Source organism: Saccopteryx leptura, chromosome 5, assembly GCF_036850995.1.
Source record: "Saccopteryx leptura isolate mSacLep1 chromosome 5, mSacLep1_pri_phased_curated, whole genome shotgun sequence".
NCBI lineage: Eukaryota > Metazoa > Chordata > Mammalia > Chiroptera > Emballonuridae > Saccopteryx > Saccopteryx leptura.
The window spans coordinates 205622068-205643252 of record NC_089507.1 but is presented as its reverse complement, the minus strand read 5'-3'; the positions used below and the strand labels follow the sequence as shown (position 1 = coordinate 205643252).

The following is a 21185-nucleotide window of genomic DNA, read 5'->3' as shown; positions in this document are numbered from 1 at the left end:
TCTTTGCCACTTTTTGAATAAAAATATACTATTTAAAAATATTTTTATTGAAGTATAATATTCATTATTAAAAAGCATGAGTCATAAATCAAAAAGAAATGAATGAAATTTCACAAAGATGACCATATATATTTTTTTAATGAAGTAAAATAGAATAGAAAATATAGTGCATATTGTGTAATGAGAATAAATTTTGCATGTGTGAAATGTGTTTTATTTCTATATGTTTATGGATGTGTGCTGGGGTTGTGACAAAAGCAAAAATTTATAGAATACTTACTAGGGCTTTACATTTATTAACTCTTCATCTTCACAATGACCCTGTGAGGTAACTACTATAATTGTCACTCCCATTTCTTTCTTTCTTTTTTTTTTTTCTTTTCTTTTTAAAAGGTTTTTGCGAAGGGAGGGGAGGGGGCTCTCAGAGGGAAGAGACCCGAGCACAAAAGAGGTCCGCAGAGGGACCAGAGAAAAGTCCCAAGAGAGGGGCGCCCTCGGGGGTCAGACAGGAGGGGGAGAGGGTTGGGAGTCCACAGAGAAGGAAAAATCAGGAGTGGAGGTTTTAGGTGAGGTTTCTCTGGCCAGGAAAAGGCCTGTGCAGTGGAACAGGCAGCACAGAGATTAAGAACAGGTGAGCGAATAACTAGAAGCCGTGTATGTAAGAGATCTCCAATCAGTTCCCAGCTTTTTTGGTGATAGTTAAATTGGTGAGGGTGTTAACACTGAAAGTCCCTTCAGGAGGCTAATTCAGTGGGTTCTGTGGCCTGGCCACAGCGGAGAAGAAGAACAGTTTCTTCTTCTTTAAGGAGAGAGATTCCTGTGCCCCCACGGCTGCCCTCAGTCCTCGGAGTGGTCAGATTTAAGTATTAGTGTCCTAAAAACTCAAGGTCTGGCCACGGATGTAAAAGGTAAAGTGGATATGCTCCGAACGTCTCCGAAGCACACGCACTTGGACGGACGATAAAGACTTCCCTGACGTAGCTACGGTTTCGGACAGGGAGTCTCGGAGGAAAGAACTGAGAGGAAGGCGGAGGCAGGGGACATACCGCACTGTGCGCCGAAGTGGGTGGAAGGTCGGAGATCCTGGTTCTTTCTCGGAGGGGATGAGGAAGAGGAGCGGTCCTTGCGGGCTTCTACTCCTCCTGGGTTTTCGGCACCAAAATGTAAGGTATTTTTCCCCACCGAGAAGGAAGGAACGGGGCTCGAGCCACCAAGTGTGGAATAACAAAAGGCTTTATTGAGTACAGAGCGTGCATCCTGCCCGGCAAGGTTCCCTGGCCCCAAGGTAAGATGGAGGCCAGGGAAGTTGCCGTCACTCCCATTTCTTAGATGAGTAAGTGAAGGCACAGAGGTTGAGTCACTCAGCAAAAGTGATGTAGGCATTAAGAGACAATGTTGGAATTCCAACCCAGGCAGCTGAGCTCCAGAGTTTGTATTATTTTGACTACAACTTAAAAAATATATATATATTTTTAATTATTGATTCCAGAGAAAGAGAGAGAGAAATACATATTAACTTGCCACTCCACCCAATTATGCATTTGTTGGTTGATTTTTTTTTTTAACAGAGACAGAGAGAGAGTCAGAGAGAGGGATAGACAGGGACAGACAGACAGGAATGGAGAGAAATGAGAAGCATCAATCATCATTTTTTCATTGCAACACCTTAGTTGTTCATTAATTGCTTTCTCATATTGCCTTGACCATGGGGCTACAGCAGACTGAGTAACCCCTTGCTCGAGCCAGCAACCTTGGGTCCAAGCTGGTGAGCTTTTGCTCAAGCTGGCGACCTTGGGGTCTCGAACCTGGGTCCTTCTGCATCCCAGTCCAACGCTCTATCCACTGCGCCACTGTGGTCAGGCTCCAAAGGTTTTTTATAGACCTAAAAATAGCACATTTGTCCTTTGGTGTACCCGCAGGGTACAGGGGCTGATTTTAGGTTGTACATGGACAAACCCTTTAAATCATATTGAATTTATTTTACTGTGTGTTAGCAAAATTTATAACTAGCATATTAAAGCATTAATACAAGATATCCTCTTAAAGCTAATGTATGTCTTCAAAAGAAAGAAAATATCAAGTAAATAATTACAGGTAAGTAAACTACAGGTAGTAGGTAGACATGGTAGAAATCTAAGAACATAAGTGCCTGGGGTATGGGGTCAGACACTGAACTTGGCATCAGAAGGGCCAGATGTGGATCCCAGCTTACTCATTTCCTACCTCGGGTTTCTCTAATCACTTACATACTTCTTACTATGGACCAGCCACTGTTCTAAACACTTTATAAAAATTTTGTCCTGTAACTTCACACACCCATTTCTCAGAAGAGGTAACAAACGCTCAGAGGTTAAATAGCTTATCCCAAACCACATAGCTTACAAGAGGCAGAGCTAGGATTCAAACCCAAGTATTGTATTAGTAAGGACACTATTAGCTGAGGCGACAGCCACCCCCAAACGTAAGATAGAAGAGTTATCTCCTTCACACAGGAACCCCGGCTCCTTTCATCTTGGCTGGAAACTGGGTTTTATTTTAACCACTGCAACCTACCGTGATAAGTGGAGTTTCCTTTATTGTTCTGGGGACCATGTCCTTCTCTAAAAATGGGATTAATAATGCCAGTTCTGCTTACCTCTCAAGATAGCTCTGCAGATAAAGGGATGGTTGCAGGAGTCTTCTGCAAACTGCAGATGGTTTCACTGAGTGTAAAGTGTTAGTATTATTGTTATGTTGACCAATACCTCCCTTAGTGTTACTGTAAAGATTAACTGAGATAATACATGCAAAGGCCTTAGTTCATGTACAGATGACATCAGCTGTGAATTATAGTAAAGAAAGTAATATAGTTACGCAAATAAAAAATAATGGATATTGACTCATCTTCGAATTGAGAAATAGTTTATAGGATCTTTCCTATTGACAAATGAACATATTACATCTAATACTGAAAAGTCAAGAAGAAGAAGCATAACCGTGATATCTAAAAATACAGAGGAAAACCCAAGGGGGAAAAGAAACCCCAGCTAAAATGGTTTCAAGGACTTGCCTCTGGGTGGTGGGAATCAAGTTCAGGGAAGAGTGGGCCAGCCACTGCTCTATCATTTCAGCTTTGTAGAAGTATTCGAATTCTTTTTCAATTGTGTACCTATATAGCTTTAATAAATTTTTTGAAAAAATAATTTAAATGGAAAAGAGAGTAATTAAACACTATTTCAAACACTCTCAAGTGCACCTGAAACCAAGAGTTGTGGGACAAAAAGCCACAGAGGGAAAAGCAGAGTTAAAGGTAGAGAAGTTCAGGATACAGTCACATTTAAAATTCCTGCTGGGTAGTTCCCAAAGACCTGGTTCACACTGAACAGAAAACCTGAGCTCTTTTCCCTGCCCTGAAAGGCCCCCTGGGAACGGACTCTGTCTGCCCCTCTGCTGGCCTCTCCTGTCTGTCTCCCTGTGGCTCACTCCACTTCAGCAGCACTGGTCTCTTTGCTATCTTCCAGTCTCTCCGAGCACATTCCTGCCCCAGGACTTTTGTACTTGCTATTCTGTCTGCCAGGAACACCCATTCTCCAGCTCTTCCCATAATTGATTTCTTCCCAGAGTTTGGTTCTTAACTTCATTGTTCCTCACTCAGAGTGGCCTCCATCACCCACATCTAATGCTGACCTACCTTCCTTCACCCGTTACTATCAATCCTGGTAGCCTCTACAGCTCTGGTGCATTCCGGGATCTGTTTATCATTTGTCTTTACTACAGTATGAGTTCCATTACAGCAGGGAATCTGGCTGTCTTGTTCCCTGCTATATCCTCAGCATGCCGAGCAGTGCTTAGCACACAGTGGGCACTCCATAAATATTTGTGGAATGAACAAATACAGATGGGGAGAGCCGAGTCCGTATGCTGAGTGGCTGGATGGGCTAGTGGCATGGGGAGGAAGCTGCAGCCTCTCCTGGCCCTGCCCTGGGTAAACAGGCCTCCCTCTGCCCAGACAGCCACTGTTTGAGAACTGTCTGCTGCGGACCAGCCAAGCCTGGGCTGCCACACTGCCAAAGCCCCAGGATTCCCTGGGACACGCAAGGCGGCAGCCACACCTCAAGGAGAGCTTGTGAAGGAACAGGTGAAAAAGTTATCCAAACAGGCGGGAGGAGGGGCCAAGGAGGTGGTGAGACAGAGAGAGCAGTTGGCCTTCCTGGGCCGGGGCCAGAGGAGCTGGAGGGAGGCCTTGGCACACCCAGTGGGCAGCTTCCCAGGAAGGGCCTGCCCTCCAGGCTGGACCTCCAGGATCCAGTTCCAGTCTTGGCTCTGGTCCTGACTTATGGAGGGACACCAGGCACTTGCCACCTGTGGACCTCAGTTTCCTCCCCTGTAAACAGAGGGACCCCGGGCCAGTCGGTGGTTTTCAAATTTAAAGAAAAAAAAAAAAAAAAAAAAAAAAAAAAAAAGGCGGCCTGACCTGTGGTGGCGCAGTGGATAAAGCGTCGACCTGGAACGCTGAGGTCGCCGGTTCAAAACCCTGGGCTTGCCTGGTCAAGGCACATATGGGAGTTGATGCTTCCTGCTCCTCCCTCCCCCTTCTCTCTCTCTCTCTCTCTCTCTCTCTCTCTCTCTCTCACTCACTCTCTCTCCTTTCTAAAAATTAATAAAAAAGAAAAATTAAAAAAAAAAAAAAGCAATGGCATTCTTTCCTCAAACAAAATCTTACCGGAAGCCAGTTCACAGGAATGAAACTGGCGGTGGTGGCTAAAGGGAGTGTGGAGGTGCAGGCCGCTGCCCAGCCCACAGCCCCGGGCCCTTCGGAGGAGCCCTCGGAGTAAATCAGTCTTCTTGGTCTCTGAGGCTGGTTCTTCAGTGTGGTGAGGTGGAAGGGAGTGTAGCCAGAGGGGCCATCTAGAGTCCTGTAATCAAACAGGGACCAGGTACAAGCCCCCAGAGTGTGATCTTAGGCAGTGCACTCCACCTTTCTGAGCCTGGGCTTCCCCCGTCTAACTCCGGCACCATAAACAGTATCTCCTTCATGGTGTCATATGTTCAGCACAGAGCCTGGCACCTAGTAAATTCTCAACAAGAATAATGAAAAATCAGTGTTGGTTATTAGCAGCCATAGTAGAAATGACCGGAAGAGCTAGTTCTTTGTCTTAGCTCTGAGTTGGGAAAAATTTTAACCACTCTGAACCTCAGTTTCCTCCTCTATAAAACATGGTCAAGGTTATAAAGGCGATCCGAAGTTGACATCTAGCCCACTCACTTGTTTTTTAATAAAATTTGAATTGATTACTAACCTTTTTTAAAAATTGATTTTTAGAGAGAGAGAGAGACATCAACTTGTTGGATTTGTTAAACTGATTCATGCCTTCATTGATTGCTTCTTATATAAGGTCTACTGGAAAGTTTTGTCCATTTCTATCACAACAAGTTTCAACACGTAAGCACATGTTTATTTGGCGCATGTGTGCCTCTCTATTTTTATCACTTAATGTATACATACTGACGTAGCAAATTAACTAAAACAAAGTTGATTCACGTTAGTCTTATGTGTGAAGCGATAGTGTACCCATGGCTACTGATAGAGTTCATTTACGCCACTGTAATTTTTATGAATTTCAACAAGGAAGAAATGCTACAGAAGCATGTCTGTCGCATCCACCATATTCCCCGGACTTAGCACCCTCCGACTATCACTTGTTTTTGTCCTTACAAAATTTTTTGAAGGGCAAAAAATTCAAAAATGAAGAAGCTATCAAACAAGCACTGGTTCAATTTTTCGCATCAAAAAATAAAACATTTTTCAAAAATGGGATATACAAATTGCCCTTACGCTGTCAAGAAATTATTAATAATAATGCCAATTATATTATTTAATAAAGTTTATTGACGGTAAGAAAAATTTGTATTTTGTTTTGTTTTTTTTGTGTGTTTTTTTTTTTTGTTTTTTTTTTCTTTTTTCATTTTTCTGAAGCTGGAAACAGGGAGAGACAGTCAGACAGACTCCCGCATGCGCCCGACCGGGATCCACCCGGCACGCCCACCAGGGGCAATGCTCTGCCCGCCAGGGGGAGATGCTCTGCCCAACCTGGGCGTCGGTCGCCATGTTGCGACCAGAGCCACTCTAGCGCCTGAGGCAGAGGCCACAGAGCCATCCCCAGTGTCCGGGCCATCTTTGCTCCAATGGAGCCTTGGCTGCGGGAGGGGAAGAGAGAGACAGAGAGGAAAGCGCGGCGGAGGGGTGGAGAAGCAAATGGGCGCTTCTCCTGTGTGCCCTGGCCGGGAATCGAACCCGGGTTGTATTTTGTTTTATTCCAAAAACGGACAGAACTTTCCAGTAGACCTTATATATGACCTGACTGGGGATTGAACCTGCAACTTCAGCATGTTGGGACAACTGTAGCCAACTGAGCTACCCGGCCTGGGCCTGAATTGCTTAACTTTCTTTCTTTTTTTTTTGACAGAGACAGAGAGAGAGAGTCAGAGAGAGGGACAGACAGACAGATCTCACTTAGATCCGGTGTGCTTTCTCTCATTTGCCACAGGCTCCACTATTCCTTAGTGTTTCTACACTGAAGCTACGTTAATGAACAGGACATTATTTTTGCTATGTTGTTGTTGTTGTTTCAGTAGGAAAGTGTAACATGCACTTATGCCCCATCCACCTATTTCTGTTGCCTATCTAGGCATTGAGGACACTTGAGTATGAAACCCTCGATTGCTAAGACCAAGGGGGAGCTCATTACTTGTGAGAGGAATCTATTCCATAGATTTACTGTTTTTTTTTTAATGTGACAACTAGAACATTTAAAATGACAGAAGTGACTCACATTATATTTCTTTTGGATGGTGCTGCTGTTGGCCCTTGGATTCCATAGCAGTGACCAGGTTCATTGCTTAACGCATCACATCCTACCTGCATTTCCCATTCTGAATGGACCAGTTCTAGCCAACCCTCTTGGGCTGGTTTTCCCTGGCAGGGTCTTTGTCCCACCCCACATTTATCTCTTGTGTCCCCACCCTGGTTGCCTGCCCATCTGTTAGGAGGACCCAGTCTTCAGAACACCAGGCCTGTCTTCTAGAATTCTCCACTTAGGAAATCTCACCTTCCAGCCCCCATCTTGCAACCATTGTGTTTTCTTTATCAGACATTCTATAGAATTTAAGACAATAGTCTATGTGAAACTTAAATACATACCCATTCTTCTGTCTCCAGCCTGCTGAATTTACCCCAAATCCAGAGATTTGTGGGGGTGGAGTTGGGGTAGGGAGAGGCTTATTTTACCCCCTTCTCCAGGGCAAGTGACCGGGATAGTTTTTCTAGAGATAAGGTAGACTGAGTTTGGGGGAGGGACGCAGGTGCTTCCATGGTAAAACTGACTGTTTTTGGAGGAAATAATGTCCACAGCTTCTCTGGGGAGAGGAGAGAATCCTGAAGGACTTAGGGAGCCAGAGGAAAAGGAATGGCTCCAGTGATGAGGACCCCCCCCTTCAAATGGGGAGGCTTTATGTGGTAGCGGCTGAGGACGTGTGCTGCAGAGTCAGGGCGACTTGGGTTAGAGGCATGCAAGCCGTACGACCTTACACAGGTAATCTTACCTCTCTGACCCTCTCGTCTCCTCTTCCGTAAAATAAGCATAAGAACAGACCTACGCTAGCATACCGCTTTTGTACATGGTGCTCCATAAATGCTGGCTTTCTTCATACCTTTTGGGAAAGGGTCACAGTGGAATGTGGAGTAAATTTAATTCTTTTTTAAAATTTGCTCCTGTGCATTTTTGCAATTCCTCTGCCGTAATTGAGAAAGGAGGTATGAATGGAAATGTTATTCTAACTCTGGGCTACAACATGGCGTTTTAGAGCTGGAAACAGGTAGAGATCTTAGAGTCTGAACTTCACACAGCCACCTAATATCTTAATAAACTGGGTCCCCAAGGGGAAAGATGAGTTGGCCAAATTCAAGTAGCAAATTAGTGGCAGAGCCAAAACTAGAATGGTGACTGAGAATTAGAAGGGAACTTGGAGGTCCCAGGTCCTTTCCTAAGGTGAAGCCACTTAGACAAGAGGATTCTACTGTTAGACATTTTGAAAATGCTGTATTAGAGAAAGCTGTACAAATTTCATTGCCACAGAACTGAGAGCCTTGACACACACAACAGTGCCTTGGGCACTTCAAGAGAGGCCTCTAGTTTTCCCACACTAGTTCATCACAGAGACCCTTGAAAAGCATTAACACCCATTTATGCTCTTCCTGCACCCAAACAGAGAAATGCTAGACTTAGATACATTGCTAGAATTTTTTATAAAGAACTGTATAGATTTGGTAAATAGGATGATTTTACAAGTTATGTTACCAAATTGTCTGTTACTGGTGTATAAAAGACAGTGAATTTTTTTTTCTTTTGTATATTTCTGAAGTGAGAAGCCGGAAGGCAAACAGACAGACTCCCGCATGCGCCCAACCGGGATCCACCCGCCATGCCACCAGGGGGCGATGCTCTGCCCATCTGGGCCATTGCTCTGATGCAACCAGAGCCATTCTAGTGCCTGAGGCAGAGGCCATGGAGCCATCCTCAGCGCCTAGGCCAACTTTGCTCCATTGGAGCCTTTGCTGTGTGAGGGGAAGAGAGAGACAGAGAGAAAGGGAAGAGGGAAGGGTGGAGAAGCAGATGGGCACTTCTCCTGTGTGCCCTGACTGGGAATCAAACCCAGAACTTCCACATGCTGGGCCAACACTCTACCGTTGAGCCAACTGGCCAGGGCCAAGACAGTAAATTTTTAAAAAATTTATTTTAATTTTAATTTTCTTCTTCTTTTTTTTTCAAGTGAAAGGAGGGGAGCTAGAGAGACAGACTCCTGTGTGCTCCCTGACTGGGATCCACCTGACAGTCCCCCTCTGGGGCCAATGCTCTGCCCATCTGGGGCCATGCTCACAACTGGGCAGAGGTTCCACAGAGCCATCCTCAGTGCCTGAGGCCGATGCTCTTGAACCAATAGAGCCATGGCTGCGGGAAGGGGAGAGAGAGAGAAAGAGAAGGAGGAGGGATAGAGGTGAAGAAACAGATGGTTGATTCTCCTGTGTGCCCTGACTGGGAATTGAACCTGGGACATCCACACGCCAGGTTGATGCTCTACTGCTGAGCCAACTGGCCAGGGCCAAGAAAGTGGATTTTAAAAAATCTCTTTTTCCTTTTTTTTTACAAAGTAAAAAATATTACAAACATGCAGAAAAATATAGAGAATAATATTGTGAAGACTGATGTACGTGTCTCAGTTTTGTCAAATCCTACCGTAGGACCATATTTTCTTTTTTTTCTTTTCTTTTTTTTTTTTTTTTTTGTATTTTTCTGAAGCTGGAAACGGGGAGGCAGTCAGACAGACTCCTGCATGCGCCCAACCGGGATCCACCCGGCACACCCACCAGGGGGCGATGCTCTGCTCATCTGGGGCGTTACTTTGTTGCAACCAGAGCCACTCTAGTGCCTGGGGCAGAGGCCATAGAGCCATCCCCAGCGCCCGGGCCATCTTTTGCTCCAATGGAGCCTTGGCTGCGGGAGGGGAAGAGAGAGCCAGAGAGGAAGGAGAGGGGGAGGGGTGGAGAGGCAGATGGGCACCTCTCCTGTGTGCCCTGGCCGGGAATCGAACCTGGGACTTCTGCACACCAGGCCGACGCTCTACCACTGAGCCAACTGGCCAGGGCCAGGACCATATTTTCATTGGGTTTATATTTTGTTTTAATGAGAAATGAAACATTACACTTAGAGTTGAAGGCCCTGTGCCCTCCCTGATCCCATCGCCCTGCCATCCTTCTCAGAGGTGACGACTGCAAACATTTGGTGTTTATCACTTCCGACATGGTTCTGTACTTTTACTATACATGGCTACATAAACAATATGTAATGTTATTTTGCATATCTGGAAAATTTATTCAAATGGTATGTTGTACATGCCCTTCAGCAACTTTTATTTTATTTTTTTTATTCACTTGTATAATAGCTTTTCGGATCCTCCCATGCAGACACAAGTAGCACGGGGTCACTCTTTTCAAATGTGTATAAATCTCCCCAGTACATTTATTCTGGTTTTTGACAGTGGAGCAGTTGCCAGTTTGTGCTGGTGGGTGAGTTTCTCTGGGATAAGGTGTTGAATTTCCGGATCTCAGCCAATGGGCATCTGACCTTCGTTGAGATATTACTGGTAACTTGCTCCGCACTAACCTTTCAGTCAGTTGGGAAAGGCTTTATGTCATTTGCGTTTCCTATGGCCGTCTGCTTGTTCATATCCTTTGCCCATTTTCCTACTGCATTATTTACCTTTTCTTATCAACTTGAATGGGTTATTTATTCTTGATACAAGTCCTTTTGCAGTTATACTTGTGGAAAATACCTTTGATCAGTGTGTAGCTTGTCTTTTCACTCTCTTCAGAGAATCTTTTTTTTATATAGATGTTTATAACTGTGATGTAGTTATTTTGGTTAAATGAGGAATAAAGTCATTACCTTTAATAATGGTTTTCATTATGGTTTTTACTTTTTATATCTTGCCTAGGTCTTGCAGGGCCTGAGATCATAAAGGATATTATGCTGAATATTTTCTATAAGTTTTATTTTTCATATTTAGGTAGTTATTCTATAGGAATTAACTTTTGTGTATGATATGAAACAGAGATGCCATTCTATATATTTTTTTCATGTATAAACAATAGGCCCAGCACCATTTATTAAGCAGGACATCCTTTCTTGACTGATATGCAATGCCTTTGCTTTTTGGACATGCCATTTCAAATATTTGTAGATCTATTTCTAGGCTGTCTGTATTTTCCCACTTATCTATCTTGAGTTGCCACATTAAAGAAAAATATTTTTCAAATCAGTGAGTGACCCTGGCCGGTTGGCTCAATGGTATAGCATTGGCCCCATATGTGGAAGTCCCAGGTTTGATTTCAGGTCAGGGCTCACAGGAGAAGCACCCATCTGCTTCTCCACCTCTCCCCCTCTCCTTCCTCTCTATTTCTCTCTTCCCCTCCCACAGCCAAGGCCCCATTGGAGCAAAGTTGGCCCGGGTGCTAAAGATGGCTCTATGGCCTCCACCTCAGGCACTAGAATGGCTCAGGCTGCAACGGAGCAATGCCCCAAATGGGTAGAGCATCGCCCCCTAGTGGGCATGCTGGGTGGATCCTGGTTGGGCGCATGCAGGAGTCTGCCTCCTCACTTTTAACTTCAGAACAAAACAAAACAAAAACCAGTGAGTGAATAAAGGGCTCAATTTTGGAAGTCTAAAAAAGAAACCGTTAAAATAATTCATTTTTTTAACCCACTATATCAACATATAGTATGTTCTAAGTACTTCATGTACATTAGATCAGTTTCTTCTCAAAAACTTTCAGTCATTCCTCCAACATATATTTATTAAGCACCTATTATATATTTAATACTAAACTGTTCAAGACAGGGGTCCCCAAACTTTTTACACAGGGGGCCAGTTCACTGTCCCTCAGACCGTTGGAGGGCCGGACTATAAAAAAAACTATGAACAAATCCCTATGCACACTGCACATATCTTATTTTAGGTATTTTTTTTAATTTATTCATTTTAGAGAGGAGAGGGAGAGACAGAGAGAGAGAGAGAGAGAGAGAGAGAGAGAGAGAGAGAGAGGAGAGACAGAGAGAGAGAAGGGGAGGAGGAGCTGGAAGCATCGATTCCCATATGTGCCTTGACCAGGCAAGCCCAGGGTTTCGAACCGGCGACCTCAGCATTTCCAGGTCAACACTTTATCCACTGTGCCACCACAGGTCAGGCCCACATATCTTATTTTAAAGTAAAAAAACAAAACAGGAACAAATACAATATTTAAAATAAAGAACAAGTAAATTTAAATCAACAAACTAACCAGTATTTCAATGGGAACTATGCTCCTCTCCCTGACCACCAATGAAAGAGATGCCCCTTCCAGAAGTGCGGCATGGCTGGATAAATGGCCTCAGGGGGCCGCATGTGGCCCACGGGCCATAGTTTGGGGACCCCTGGTTCAAAATGTGGGGTGTGCCATGGGGAATACAAGAGACAAGGATCATCTTTTTTTTTTTTTTTTTTTTTTTTTTTACAGAGAAAGAGAGTCAGAGAGAGGGACAGATAGGGACAGACAGACAGGAACGGAGAGAGAGAGAAACATCAATCATTAGTTTTTTGTTGCGACACCTTAGTTGTTCATTGATTGCTTTGTCATATGTGCCTTGACCGTGGGGCTACAGCAGACCGAGTAACCCCTTGCTCAAGCCAGCGACCTTGGATCCAAGCTGGTGAGCTTTTTGCTCAAACCAGATGAGCCCGCGCTCAAGCTGGCGACCTCAAGGACTCGAACCTGGGTCCTGCACATACCAGTCCGACACTCTATCCACTGTGCCACCACCTGGTCAGGCAAGGATCATCTTTTTAATGGGGGTGGAGGAGATATGCAAAGGCCCTGAAACAGGAAGGAAAAATTAGGTGGCTGCAGCCACTGGTGTGGGGGTGAGTGAAATGAAATTAGGTTGGAGATGTAAAAATACAGAAACAAGGTTAGGTAAGCCTCACAGTTCATGGGAGTTCTGAATTTTATGTTTGTTTTTTATAAATGCACAGGAAGCTGTGAACATTTAAGTAAGGGAGGGACCTATCTAGTCTGTTTGTACAAAATCATCTCTGGGCCCTGGGTGAATAGTGGATCGGGGACCCAGAGCAAAGGAACAAGAGAAGTGAGCAGATCTGGAGAGAGGAGGTGATGTGGGCAAGGCTGGCCGTGGTGGAGATGAGAAGATGCTGGAACTCTGAGATATTGTTGGAGGTGCAAGAACTGGACTTCTGATGAGCTGGGAGGGGTGGGGCGGAAGAACACAGGGTAGTGACTGCCAGGATTTGGGCTTGAATAATTGATATGGGGTGGGATGATGAAATATGACAATATTTCTCTCTTTTTAAAATATTTTATTTATTTATTATACAGAGAGGAGGGGGAGTGAGAAGTATCAACTCATAGTTTCTTCACTATAGTTGTTTATTGCTTGCTTGTTGTATGTGCCCTGACTGGGCAAGCCCAGGGTTTTGAACCAGCGACCTCAGTATTACAGGTCAAGGTTTTAGCCTCTGCACCAACACAAGCCAGGCTAATAGTCTCTTTTAAAGACTGCGGAAGAGAAGTGAATTGTGTTACTTTACAAAGCTAGTAAGAGCACTCCAATTCAGGTGTGTCTAGCTCCAAAGACCATACTTTTCTCAGTCTGCTCGACCCTCACATTAATTTTTATAATAGTAATATTATGAAATATTAAGAGAAATAAATCCTCCTAAACGCAGATTAGAGATTCCACATGGAGCCCGCACAAAACCTGGGACCCTCTTTTGAGGCTCCTGTACCCTGCAACCGGGTGTTGAGGAATATAAATTTAGTAGTTGGTGGAACTGCATTTCAGTGCTGGTCTTGGAGAACCGGTTTAAAAATCTTGTGTACTGATTGGTGCAGTGGCCAGGTGTTGGTGTGTGACTGGAGAGAAATTAGCTTGTCCCTAAAACCCAGTGAGTTGTGTGGCGCTGTCTTCCAAGACTTTGGAAAGATGTATTATGTCTGGGCCTGTGATTGGTGGGATTGTAATGCAACCTTCGCTGTGATTGATGAAGCCCTTGTGATTAAGTTTCTGAGAGTTCCTGTATTGGCCACTAGGAGGAGCCCAAGAAGCTCAAAATGCGGCACTCCCTGCGCCTCTGAGCTGCTTTCTGCCCCATGCCCTTATTGAGCTGCACAACAGGGCAATTGCAGGACAGGTGGTCACGCTTCTCTGCACAGCCTCTATGGCCCTTTCCTCTGGCCCTCAGCCCTGCAGAAGACATTGGCTGACCAAGGAGTGGGGCTGTGAGTTCCTGAAGGTTTATGAAGGCACAGATCCAAATTACAAAATTGTGGTGTCTCTTCAAGTCAAATTCAGAGCCCCCCTCCCTCTGCTGCCCCTCTGCCTGCCTCTGAGCCCTTCTCTCAAGTTTAGCAGCCTCCACAGTGCCCTTTAAAATCCTGAAAGGGGCCTGACCAGGCAGTGGCGCAGTGGATAGAGCATCAGACTGGGACACGGAGGACCCAGGTTTGAGACCCTGAGGTCGCCAGCTTGAGCGCGGGCTCATCTGGTTTGAGCAAAAGCTCACCAGCTTGGACCCAAGGTTGCTGGCTCGAGCAAGGGTTACTCGGTCTGCTGTAGCCCCCCAGTCAAGGCACATATGATAAAGCAATCAATGAATGCAAAACTAATGATTGATGCTTCTCATCTCTCTCCGTTCCTGTCTGTCTGACTCTCTCTCTGTTTCTGTAAAAAAAATAAAAAGATCCTGAAAGGACTTTCACAAAGTAGTATCTCACTGGAGCTTGGAACTGTCCCACAAGGACAGAGGCCTCGCAGTGGGAGATCACCCTGTGCAGAGTTCTCCCTACTCTCATCCAGTACTGTTTGAAATTCTCCTTTAACTTCAGTGCTTGCTCACTAGTTCCACCCTGCCTCCCCACCAGAATATGGCGGCCAGATCCAATACAAAACACCCAGTTACATTTGAACTTGAGGATAAACAACAAAAGTGTTTTAAGTATAAGAATGCACCTGACCATTGGTGGCGCAATGGATAAAGTGTCAACCTGGAAACACTGAGGTCGTCAGTTCGATACCCTGGACCTGCATGGTCAAGGCACATATGGGAGTTGATGCTTCCTGCTCCTCCCCCCCTTCTCTCTCTCTCTTTCTCTCCTCTCTAAAATGAATAAATAAATAAAAATAAAAAATGAACTAAATTAAAAAAAAAAGTATAAGTATGCGCCATGCATTGTTGGGTACATATATACTTATGCTAAAATAATTATTCATTGTTTATTTGAAGTTCAAATTTAATTGGGCACCCTGTATTTAATTTGCTCGAACACCCACAATAGTGCACATGGAAGGTGCTGAGTAAATAATGAATGACAGGATGGACAAATTCCTCTATTCACTCATTTATTTATCCAACCTATGGTATTAAGTGCCAGCTGGGTCCTGGGAAGATAAGGGTAAACGGGGGGAGGCAGACGGACACCCAGTAACCATGTCGGATTACACAGCGGACTGCGGGAGCACAGAGCAGAGCCCTGACCCTCCCCGGGCCGGCAGGGAAGATGAGCAAGATGGGGCTTAAAGGACGGGATGTTGAAGAAAGAGGTGTGATGCTCTGGGCGGAGGCCTGGCATGTGCACAGGCCAGAGACAAGGCAGGGGCTGTGGAGTCGTGAAAGCAGCAGGTGGCTGGGAGTGCGTGCAGGTGTGGGGGCGCAGCTGTGCAGTGCAGGTGGGGCTCAGAAGGAGGTGAGGGGACCGCGGTCACTGAGCCTCCAGACTCACCGCTCAGGCGCGACAGTGACTGTGCTCCCTGCTGGATGGGGAACTGAAGCCCAGAGAAGAGAGATGCCTGGCCCAGGTCACAGTCTGAGGGGAAAGAGCCTAGCTTCAAACTCTGGAGCCTGCAGTCTTCTAGAAAAGCCTCTGGGTTAAGGATTATCCCCCAGTTGGAGAATGGGGAAACTAAGGCCCAGAAGGGCTCTCCCTGTGAAGGTGGCTCCGTCCAGTTCTCCACAGGAGAGCACTAGGGTAGTGTGGGGGGTGTGGCTTATCTCACACACTCTGCAGAGAGCCGGCAGAGGGCTGCGCAGGACCCGGCGTCCAGGCCGCTGTCTCCGTTCCTGTTTGGGTTGGGTCTCTAGGACCCCCTTGCATGGGCCCTGGGCGGGTCTGCAGTTTCCATGGAGACCACCTCCCACCATCCCTGAAATCTCATTGTGACCAGTATTAAGAGATTAACTCTGCCCAGCAGCCCTTGCAGGGTCTTGGGTGCCAGGGTGGCAGAGGGAGCTCCCTCGAGGATGAAGAGGTTGCCCACTGTGCAGGACCCCATAGCACCAGGAGGAGGATGTCAGACTGGGGCCAGGGCTTCCCCCGGGGACCCACAGGTATGGTCCCAACTCCACGTCTAACTGGAGAGCAGAACAGGGTGGTGAGAGAGACGTAGGACCAAGGGGAGGAGTTCAGATTTTAGAGCAGTGTAGAGAGACCTTGTACCCCCAGCCCCACTCCAGAAAGGCCCTGGGCCCTGATGGGCTCACCCCATTCTGATCAAGGCAGGACTCAGTTTCCTCAACAAGGTAAGAAGAGTCTCAGAGTCTTTTATGGGGGCTCCAAAGCTACCTAAAGACCAGCTACCTAATCTTCAGTTTGCTTTGGGGACACTGAGGCACAGGGCGAGAAAGTGACTAGTCCAATGTCAGTGAGTCAGTAAACAAGCAGGTCAGGACTCCAGAGGGAGCCCTGAGTTAGCCTGCATGGAAAACATTTGCTTAAATGTCCCGCCTGCCCTGACTTCCAGGAAGGGGGTCCCCTCCAGTCCTCTTCCCCCCTGGGCCTGTTGCATCAGCCGTGTTTCCTTCCCTCCCTGCATCACCTCCTCTGCCCTGTCCGGCCACCAGCACAGCCTGAGGCTGGCGGAGAGTTCCTGGCAGGCTCCACTCTGCTGGAGGGCACGACTGCCAGGCCCTCACTGTCCCATCTAGGGGGCATCCCCTCGCTGGGTCACCATCGGAACGGCTTTGAACGGTCTTCTTTCCTGCTTTAGCCCTTCTGTGCCTTTGATGCTCAGAGTGGGAGCCCCGACAGCCCACCCCACCCCACCTCCTGCCAGGCTTGCGCTGGAGAGATTCAGGCAAGCCTCCAAAGCCTTCTCTCAGGCTTCCTGGAAGGCCATGTTGGAGCAGGGGGACAAACACTGTCTCTGGAGCCAGGGAGCGATAGCTCAGACACTGCTGACTCAGCAGTCTGAGCCTCAGTTTCCTCACCGTGAACCCTTCCTTCCTCAAAGCTTGCTTGCAGCTGCTATGGAAAAAGCTGCCGGCTCTGCTGTTAAAGGAGCAAGCAAGGTGCAGAACAGTGTAAGGTCGTGGATGGTAGCGTATGACCTTTTCTGCCGCCTGGTCTGTATAAAGAAAACTTGGGAGATACATAAGAAAGTAAGAGAAGTGGTTGCCCCGGGGTGAAGAGTGTAGTAGACTGGTGGGCAGGACGCAGCGGAGGAAGCAAGACTTAAAGGGCACCTTCTATATTGCTTTGCTTTTCTTGAACCATGTGAATGTAGTACCGAATGAAAAATAAATTTAGAAATTTCAACAAGTTAGGTAAACTATCAAATAACAACAACCATCACACATACCTCAATAAGATGACAGGTGAGCAGCCAAGATTGAGACCCATGCACTAGGACTGGATTCAAGGAACTGAGAAAGCCTGACTCCAGGTCTGTGAATCCTTGGGCCCTTTATTTTAAGTCAGCCTCATTTTGCCAGGAGCAAAATAATGGTCACTGGTACCTGGGATCAGGAGCTTCCCGCTTGCCAGCCACAGTGCCAAACGCTGTCTGAATATCCTCACATTGAATCAGCATTCTGACTCTATGAGGAAGCTGTTATTCCCATTTTACAGATGGGCAAACTGAGACTTACTGATGTAGCAACTAGTAAGTTGTAGAACTTGGATGCACATCTAGGCCTATCCTGTTCCAATTTCAACCCTCCTACAGTGGGTCTCAGTCTTGGCAGCACATAAGAATCACCTGGAAATTAAAAAAAAATACCGAAACCTCACACTCACACACCCGTACCCCCAAGATTTGATCTTTGGTCTGTGATGGCGCTTGGGCATTAGTACCTTTTAAAGGCCCCAGGATTATTCTAATCTGTCATCAGGGTTGAATCTCTGCTTTAGGCTAGACAAGTTTTCAAATGGGAAATCAAGGCCAGGGAGGGGAATGACCTTGCCCAAGGTCACATAGTGGCTAGATCCAGAGGGGCAGGGCTGACTTGGAGCCTTTGTGAAAATAAGTAAAAGGCACCCCCCACCACCACTTTGGGCAGGCAAATCCCCATGGGTACTTGACTTGGTAAGTGGAACAAGGACTGAATGTCCACCCCACTCGCCCCGTAGCCAGAGAACCTCTGTGCAGTGAGCAGCCTGTACAGCCGCATGTAGTAAGCCTGGTCTGAGCGTCAGGACTCCCAAACACTGCACTGTAGTGACCTCCTGGCAGTCCCTGAACCCCTTCCGAACAAGGGTGCAGGGAGACCAAGGGTAGTTTCTGGGATGTGGTTTCATCCCTTGCCCCAAGAGCAGAGCCTGGGCCAAGCAGGGGCTCCTCATCATTCCTCAGGCCCCACAGGGGCTGGGCAGGCCCCATCTAACACCCAAGGTCACTTCTGCAGATAAAGTCGGGATCATAACCAGGAGGGAGAAACATAAACAGGATAGCAACAGCCTCAGCCCAGAAGTCACAAGCCACCTGGCAGAAGACAGCCTCTGGCGAGGCCCCGCCCCCAGACCCAAGTCCTTCTGGCTTCCTTCCTGATCATTCTCCAGACCTCTCCCCTACCTCCTGAGTCGCAGTCAGGTCTTCCACAATGCCCTGCTCTCTGGCCACCGCGGTTTGCATGCCCTTCCATCATTGCCCACGGTGTTCTCTACTGCTGGACATGTTCTCTGCCCAGGATGCTACCTTCTCTAGGAATCAGTCCCTGACCACTACAGCCCAGAGATATGTCTTCCTTCTGCCACCTTCCAGCTTTCAAAGCCCACGCATAAAGCCCACCTGTGCCTTGGGATGGAGCTTATTGTATCCTCATAGTAGCCAGCTTGCATTGAGCACTTACTGTGTAGCAGCCCTGGAAGGGCAGGGCAGCCTCGGGGTTAGGAGCACAGACCCTGGTGCCGGACTGCTCAGGTTGGAATCCCAGCTCTTGTTTCCTGTAAGCTGTGTGAGGTTGGGCATGTGACTCAATTCCTCCGTGCCTCACTTGGACATGTGACTCACGCTCTCCGCACCCCGGGCTGGGTGATAAAGACGTTGCCTGCCGCAGAGTGGCTGTGAGGATTGAAGAGTTAGCACATGGAAAGCCCGGTTATCGGTGCATGGGTCCCTGTCCATTCCATCCTCACAACAGCCCGATGAGTGAGGGATTGTCATTCCCATTTAAGGGCAAGGAAACTGAGGCATGGAGAGGCTGAGAGAGCCAGGGTAGGGCTGTGCGTTTTTCTCTATGGCCTGATGCCTGCAGAGAAAGGGTGTGGCTGAACTGGTTATAACTGCTGCTCCTTGAGGGGCCACAGGCCACAAAGCCAGGCAGGTTCCCCTGACTTAGGCCTTCCTGTTGCTCTCAGGCACCACTGGACCTTCGCCAGCCTGGGAGGGAGGGCGTTTAAGTACCATCTTGTCCATCTTGTTCACTAAGAATGTATCACTGAGTCCCAGAGAGAGCCCCTGTCTTCCGTAGCCTCACTGGGGACCCAGGGTACCTGGGGTGACCTTCCCTCCTCACACGAGTCCCTGCGCCCCTCCGGCCTCCCTCTCCCCAGCTGTGCAGTGCGTGAGGGGGTGCGTGTGGCCCAGCACTGTCCCGTTCTCATGACCTCCAGCTGGCTCAACCTCTCAAACAGGTTAACAAGGAGCAGCCCACCGCAGGGTAGGCCCTGGGCGACGCGGGCCCTGTGCGCGCATTCCCGTGGTTCCCGAGACCCTCTGCACCCACTTTGAAAAGCCCCAGGGCGCCTCTTCCGACAGGCCCTCCTGGCTCTGACATGGCAGGATTCTCGAATCCTGGGCTCAAAAGCTGCCGCTTCACATCCCTGTTTTGAAATCTTCCCCCCAGCTGCCTTTATCTCTCTTTGGTAACAGAGCAAATTTGCTCAGGACCCAGAACAGGGGGAACAAGCAAACTGTTGACTCTTAAGCAAAACCTCTGCTTTGGAGGACAAGCAGAGGATGTCCACGGGGAGGCCAGCAGCCTCTTGCATAACCCAGGCGGCCTCCCACCCACCCCGGCCTTTTCAGGGTTAGGGGTGAGGCAAACCGCAAACTCATGCCCAGTTAATTTTTTAAGGCAAAATCAACAGGCTCAGCAATGATTAGCAGGCGGGTAAGTTCGTCTTAGCCGTGCTGAGGACAGGGAGGAAGGAGGCTCCGGAGGCCCAAGGATGGGTTCAGTTATCAGTTAACCACATGCCTGTTGTTTCCTTCTAGCCTCGCTGGCCCTTAGCCCCAAGCTCCCGCATCTCCCTCTCAGAAGCACTTCCGTGGCAGCCCAGCGGCCATCAGTCCCTGAGTGAACACACACACGGCCACCCCAGGTCTGGGAGAGGCAGTGCCAGGCCCCTCAAGAGCTGCAACAGACAAAGGGCTCCTCACAGAGCCTGTGGTCTTCTTGTTAAGGCAAAGCCCCCCACTACCACCGCGTGGCCTTGAGCATGTCCCTTCTACCCTGCGGGCTCTGTGGTTCAGCCTGCAGCCAGCTGCCATTCCCCCGGGGCTCAGTGTCTTCATCCCCCAAACGGTGGGGGGCGGGGGGGGGTGCTGAGACACCCTTTCCAGCCTCCAGGACCTGGGCGGCCGTTCTGGACCAAGTCAGCACAGCCTGCACCCTGGGCAGCGTGGTAGGAGCAGTGTTTTAGGAGTTTTGGGAGGGAGATGCCCAGAACAGGAGGGTACTTACCTGTTATTGCTGTTGGTACCAACAAGTGTCAGTCCCAGCTCTAGGGAGAGGGCTGTCCTCTCAGGTGGGAGGCAGGGGTCCCTGTGGGGTGGGCTGGGGCTGCAGAAACGGCCATCTGATAGACCCCCTTGGGCCAGGGCCTCTCCACCCCAGACCTCGGAAGCTGCCGACGGAAGCCACCCCGGGCCTGCTGCTGCCTGGACTGGAGTTTGGTCAGTGGTTGGGGACCTATATTGTGAGAAACTTAGGACTTTGTCCACAAACTGGAATTTGAAATTTCAAAGGGGCAAAACTGAAGGGCCCTACCCCAGAGTGGAGATGGCTCTTGGCTTGTTTCCCCCACGACTTTTGTTCTTTGTCTCGATAAGTCCCTGGTTCCCACACCGCTCCCCACAGGGGTGAGGGAGGAGAGATAGGAGACAGCAGGGTGGTGAGAGCCCAGGGCAGGTGATGGTGCCAGACAGCCCGGGACAGCCGGGGTCTGGCGGGAGCCTCTGCCCTTGTACGCGCAGGTGACAGGCCCCTCCACCTCTCGGATCCCTGGCTCCCGGCAGCACACACCAGCCCCATGCTCCCGCATCCTGAGGTGTGTGGTGGGACTCCAGGAAGAAGGCAGCGTGGAGGGGTGAAGCCCTCAG

General features: G+C 48.1%; 1 protein-coding gene and 1 long non-coding RNA gene across 2 annotated transcripts in view; one reads left to right on the top strand and one right to left on the bottom strand.

The window, feature by feature from the left end:
• HNF4A (hepatocyte nuclear factor 4 alpha) overlaps positions 1-21185 on the top strand; it is a 65482-nt gene that overhangs the window by 9157 nt on the left and 35140 nt on the right. The window lies entirely within an intron of this gene.
• Positions 859-20197, bottom strand: LOC136407132 (uncharacterized). The gene is made up of 3 exons (XR_010751775.1): positions 18712-20197; positions 4703-4895; positions 859-4363 (listed from the first exon to the last, which is right to left on the bottom strand). It is a non-coding gene; the product is annotated as an uncharacterized lncRNA (long non-coding RNA).